Source organism: Meleagris gallopavo, chromosome 1, assembly GCF_000146605.3.
Source record: "Meleagris gallopavo isolate NT-WF06-2002-E0010 breed Aviagen turkey brand Nicholas breeding stock chromosome 1, Turkey_5.1, whole genome shotgun sequence".
Classification (NCBI taxonomy): Eukaryota; Metazoa; Chordata; class Aves; order Galliformes; family Phasianidae; genus Meleagris; species Meleagris gallopavo.
Genome location: NC_015011.2, coordinates 132,229,862 through 132,236,120, shown reverse-complemented (window position 1 = coordinate 132,236,120; position 6,259 = coordinate 132,229,862). Strand labels below are relative to the sequence as shown.

The 6,259-nt window shown below is 39.5% G+C and overlaps 1 long non-coding RNA gene across 1 annotated transcript; it reads left to right on the top strand.

The window, feature by feature from the left end:
• Positions 1 to 508: 508 nt before the first annotated feature.
• LOC109371096 lies at positions 509 to 2,780 on the top strand. Its single transcript, XR_004162408.1, has 2 exons — positions 509 to 677; positions 1,407 to 2,780. It is a non-coding gene; the product is annotated as an uncharacterized LOC109371096 (long non-coding RNA).
• The last annotated feature ends 3,479 nt before the right edge of the window (positions 2,781 to 6,259 follow it).

Below are 6,259 nucleotides of genomic sequence, written 5' to 3'. Positions count from 1 at the left end.
AGAGAAGCCTTGCAGAGAGATCTTGACAAATCTGAGGGCTGGGAAATCACTAAATGCATGAATTTCATCAAGAGCAAGGGCTAGATTCTGCACCAGGGATGAAAAAGCCTTGGATCTAGGTACAGACTGGGAGATGAGAGGCTGGACAGCAGTCCTATGGAAAGGGACCTGCAAATTCTGGCTGATGGCAAGTTGTATGGCATCCAAAAGGTCCAACCGTGCCCTGTGCCCTGGAGGGCACCAGGCCCAGCACTGTCACCAGGAGAGGGGAGCGGCTGTCCTGCTCTGTGGCCTCACCTTGAGCACTGGGTGCAGATTTGGGTGCCACAACACAAAGAGGTCATAAAACTGTTAGAGAGTGTCCAAAGGAGGGCTACAAAGGTGGGAAGGGTCTGTAGGGCAAGGTGTGTAAGGAGCAGCTGAGGCCTCTCGTTGTGCTCAGCACAGAGGAGCTAAGGGGAGGCCTGATGGCAGCTGCAGCTCCTCACAGGGAGCGGAGGAGCAGCGCTGAGCTCTGCTCTCTGTGACAGCAACAGGGCCCAAGGGAACGGCATGGAGCTGTCAGGGGAGGGGCAGCTGGGTGTTAGGGAAAGGGGCTGGACCAGAGAGTGGTTTCTGTGTGTTCACTGATCACTTGGCACGTGGTACAGGAGGCTTTACAGAAGTTTAATTAGAAGGTAAGAAGGAAAAAAAAAGATTCATGGAAACCCTTAAGAGCCTGACACATAACTACCTTCCTCATGGAGAATGAATAAGGGTATGGCTTGATGCTTTGTTCATAGAAAAAAAAAAAACAAAAAAACAAAAAAAACCAAACTGCATTGTCCTGCTGCTTCTTTCAGATTACAAGTTCAGTAGAAAGCTGCTCTGAATCCCAGAATTGGTGCATAGGTCACTTGGTGAGGAAGAGCAAGGAAAAGAGAAACTGGAAGACATCAGTGTCTGGGTACAAGTTGCAGACATTAAGAACAACGCATTTCTCTATCACATTTAAAAGCTTATTTATTGGACTACCAAGTCAACACTTTTCCATCTCCTGGATGGAACAGAACTATATTTAATACTTACCTCTGAACAAGTGAGATCTCTACGGCAAACTGATTCTTACAGGCATTGTTCTACCGGGACAGCTACTCTTTTCGGCAGGTGGTCTCAGGAGAAACTTACAATCCTGCCTTGGCTTGTAGGTTTGAGGCATATACTATGCACATGCTATTGTATCATGGTATTATTCATACAATACAATAATCCTCCTCAGAGTATAATTATGCACACTCTGCTGAATTCCCAAAATGCAATTACCTCCACATGGGCTGGGTTATGCTCACAAGCTGAGCCACGGCATGACTTTCCCTTTTAGGGCGTGGGTCTCAGACAAGATTAATTTTTCTGTCCTTTCTTGGCAGGTAAATGAGAGAAGGGAAAAGTAAAAACTTCCTGATTCTGACATCAGCTGTCCCAAGAAGACTGAAGTATTACATCTGAACAATGTGATCTTCTGCCCTTTAGAGGCTTGAGTAGCTGAAAAATAAATGCACCATGGTTTGAAATGCAAATCTAGACTCCCACACAGCTTTCACTGGCCTCACTGGATTGAGATATGGGGCTTAAGCTTTTCCAGGGAAAAATAGACAACTTTTGCTGTCCAGGTTATAGGGTATAAAGTACTGGCTACAGAGGCAGTATCATAAAAGTCTATAGTTAAATCTCCTGGGGACAATCTATAAGGTTTCTTAAAAAGAACAAGGATTTTCACTTCATCTTTCCTTGTAATTTTTTTTCTCCTGCTGCTTATCTCTGCTCCTGTATTCTGTCTATGCCACTTAGCTTAGGAAGGAAGGACATCTGTCAAGTTTATAAACAGACACAGATAATTCTGAAGTTTTTTCAACATCTCCTAATACTTTATCCCCTCGTGCACACAACATTCTTGGCTGCAGGCCAGGAAAATCCAGAGTGTTTCCAGGGAGATTTGAGCTCTGCAGAATGTCATATATTAGAGTAGGCTTGGGGGAAAAAAAAAGAAAGAAAAAAAAATCAGTATTTTTATGTAACATTTTAGGTGCAGGAACAGGCAAATTGCCATAATAACACATTCTGTGTCTCTGAAGGGAGACAAGTAAAATATTCATTTGGCTTTTAATGAGCTTCCTATCCTTCGTCATCAGCCTTCCAGTCAAGGAAATCTGATGCTGGTTCTAAGCTGTTCACCTCTGCTGCTGCTCAGAGAGAAGAGCAGGCTGCACTGGGTGCAGCTAGGGCTGTCTTGAGGCTATCATCCCTGAGCAGACAGCCTCGTCGCTTCATTGCTTTGGAGATACAGACCCATGATACTGTGTTGTGTTACAAAGGAGAAAAGAGGAAACCTGAGTAGGGCTGAACTGAGAAAGGAAGCTGCTTCTTGTTACTAAGATTGGTTACTTGAGATGATAGAAAGAATCTCACTTACTTTAGGAAGCCAACTACATAGGTGGAAATTAGGACGTGAATTTTTGCTTCTCTGGGAGACTGTTATAAACAGACATCTTGGTATCATGAAGTTGGACTTCTGCATTTCACTTAGACTGATGCCTGAAAATTAAAAATCTTTTCTCAGTTTGTATTCCTGTTCTTCTCCTTTTTTCTTCCCGTTATTCCAAGTCTATGGTAAAAAATCTGTTTAGGCAGTCAAGATGTGACTTGTGCAATTGAATCTCTGAATATGGAAACATTTCACAATTGTCTTTATGGTTAACAGTTAAAGGAATAACTAATTCCACATTAAAAAAAAAAAAAAAAAAGAAGCAGCAACAATAAACAAAACACATATATTTGATCCTCAGGGAGTTGCATTCAGCTGGTAACCACACAATGTCTTATTATAAAAGCATCAACTCCTTCCTGTTATTTTTATCAAAGCCAATAACGCTTTGATATACTGTTACATGCCTGAACCACAAGGTAAGCTCTGCCATCACACATTTTTTTATCTCTGGAGCTGAAATGGGGCAGAAGGATGCTTCCATATTTCCTCCATGCTGCTCTGTGTTTTTCTGTGCCTCCACCAAGGTGATAGGCTGATGTACTGCTGCAATCCATGAGACTGATGCTTGCTTGAAAAAGTTTACCCTTCCTAGAACATGGAAGGTAGCTGTGTTCTGTTTTTCAAGCCCTAATCATTAAATATTGGTTTGAGTTTAATCTTTTATTATTATTATTATTATTATTATTATTATTATTATTATTATTTCATTGTAAAAGAATATCAGATTGTCTTGGTATTTTATTGTGTATGTAGGCAAACTCATAGTCTTCCCTCTATCTCTGAAAGATTCTTCAGAGGGTGATAACCTCAGCAAAGGATGAGTGCTGAGGCTGCCAGCTCTTCTGATGGAGGACTTCTACTACATTATGCACCTGTAGATTTCCATTTGCACAACAGAGAAATCTGTTCTTCAAGTACTGCACAGAAGTCAAGATGGACACAGGCTGCTGCACAGTTCTCCTGCAACCAACATTTTTCCAACCTCTTCTTTTTCAGTGGGCAATCAAGACCAAACTCTATGCAAGGCAATTTTCTACCTCTATATTCTGTGTCAGGTTGAGTATAAAGGCTGTGGTTAAAATGAAACAGTACTTGAAATGGAAAAATTTCAGGTCTTATTTTCTTAAAGTTTATAAAGCTAACCTTAAAAAAATCCTTTTTTGGTTATTGCTCCAGAAATATCTTTTTAGCAGTCCTGACAGCTTTCAGAAACAAAAGAGCCTTCCAAGAGAATTTTAAAGACATTTTCAAAAACACTTTTGCCTTTGTATTTGAGAGAGGCTTTGGCAGCACTGCAAAACAGCAGCGCTTCTCTTTACTCCCTCTTCTCTTTGTCAATCATTTGAATTTACACTGCATTTAGAGTTTGTCACATAAAGTACTGGAGACTTTAAAGTCATTCCTTCCAAACTGGTAATTTTGTACAAAAAATCCTACTGCGAGGCCTTGTAAAAGTGAATCAAACAAATGAATAACTTGGAAAATGATAAAATACTGAACATAAAGATATTAAAGAGCAAGATCTCTGGCTGCTCTCCTTTCTAACTAGATAATTTTGTTCTTTTACTGAAGGGTATACAACTGGTAGGCTCTGCAGAAAGAAACTAGTGACAAGGAAACTGCACACAGTTTTTCAAAAATGGAGTTTTGCTGTAAAGAATGTGATTAAAGCTCCCGTATGAGAGCAAGAACAAAATTCCTGAATGACTTATATTAGGAGACAATGGACTAGAGAAGTAACTCCATGAATTCAGTAGGGATACATAAGAGATGTGTAAGACAAGGCCAAAAGAGGCAATACACTCAATTGCACTTAGTGATTCAAATGATGAATTTGTAGCTTACTGGAAATTCATCTTACAGCCCGGTAAGGAAAAGGTATCTCTTACAAGTCAGTCCTTCCTTCATTGCTTCCCTCCATCCAAGCATGGAACACTGGCATCAAAACGACAGAAAATAGAAGTGTGGTTCAACTAGTCAAGCACATATCTAATGTGGCTTAATATCAATTAGAAAGCAAAGTTAAACTTCCTGCTTTTGTTCATCTGTAATGTCTTTATTAAATATACATTTAGAAGAACTTTAAAGCTGTTTACCACAAAATAGTTCATGGAATCTCTGCAGTTTCTGACAGCATAAACAGTAGGTGAACTGATTCTGTAAAATACAGGCATTAAAGTGATTGCATGGGAAATGTGGTGACGATGAATGTACATCCTGACAACAGTAAAACATTAATATTTATGTTTTAGCATTTGCATATATCTCACAATTTTTAACAGTTATTTTGTTAATGTTTTTATTGAATGTACATCTTCTATGCCTAATTAATAAACCACATTAGAATATTTTTCATATTTTGTGTATGACTAATAAGATGAAATTAGAATGTCACACCAAAAGATTTGTGTAACTAAACATTTAAAAAATGTGAAGATTGTTTTAACCAAAATTTCCCTTTCTGCACACTCAAGAGTACAGAAATAGGAAATGTATTCAGACAGACATGCTGAAGTAGCATTTGTTTGATTAAATGTAGATACTTGTATCTGTGCTTTGGAAGAAAACCAGGCAGCTCCAATAAAACACATAGTGCCATACCAATGTGACTTCTAATGTCTCTTGTATTTCACTGTGTGCATATTGAATTTTCAGGTGGCCTTTTGAGCTGTCTGGGCAGTTCTGCCACATTGGAATATGATACAGTTGTCACTGGTGATTAGCTAGAATGTCTCAGAAGGAGAAGGAGGTGAGCTCAATCATATGTCTCTACAGTTTGTGTGTTTGTTTGGTTCCTGCAGAGCCTTACTAAGCGCAAAGTGACACAGGATCTATAGGGAGATATGTTACCTTGGGAACTTTAATGTGTGTCTCAGTTTTGTCTGGACTTAAGGCCCAACACTCCTGCTGTAAATGCCTAATTTCAGTATATTCCTTATTCCAGGAATAATTTTCTCCAAACAAACCCAGTTCAATACATGATTTTTGGACTACTACTAATCAGCAACAATCAAGTGTCTTTTAGCAAGAATGCTTTTTCAGACAACCTTTGTGTTGGTATTAGCAATGCTACCCGCCCAAGTAGAGGAAAGCCTAAAACTGTGTGGAAAAAACAGGTTGAGTACCAGGAGCAGGCAGCTGGTTACTTGTTCTCCTGCCTGCAGTGCAGTTAGGCTGAGACAAAAACCATTATTCAAGAAGCAGACTGAACAATTCACCAGAAGACTGCAAGACAAAAGACATCACCATCTCAAAATAATTTGAGAGCATTCCAGTATGCAGAATTACTCTCACCATTAATTGCTATTGCTCATTGCTAGTAATAATCACTGAGCTTAAAATAGATCCCTGAACAATGTCCCATCAAATGATTTTCTTGATTAAGCACATCCCGATTGAGTGCACTATACAGTACTTGAAAAACTGCCCCATTTATGTACAAATGGAATACAAACAGAATACTTATCAGATCCCCATTTAGGAACCATTTGCTGACATCAGAGTATTCTCTTACTGGCACTCTGTAGTGATTATAAAGGAAAAAAAAATGAATTATCTGATTAGGGTAATAAAGTTGAGGCAAAACTAAGTGTGGTTTTATATCTCCTGTCACCTGCCATAGAACAGGGTAATTTGCAAGGAGTCAGTATTCAGGGAGCCCTTGGTGGCTGTTTCAGCTGATAAAGCTAACAATGAAACCAGTGGGTAGTCACTCGGAGATGAGCTTATGGTGCA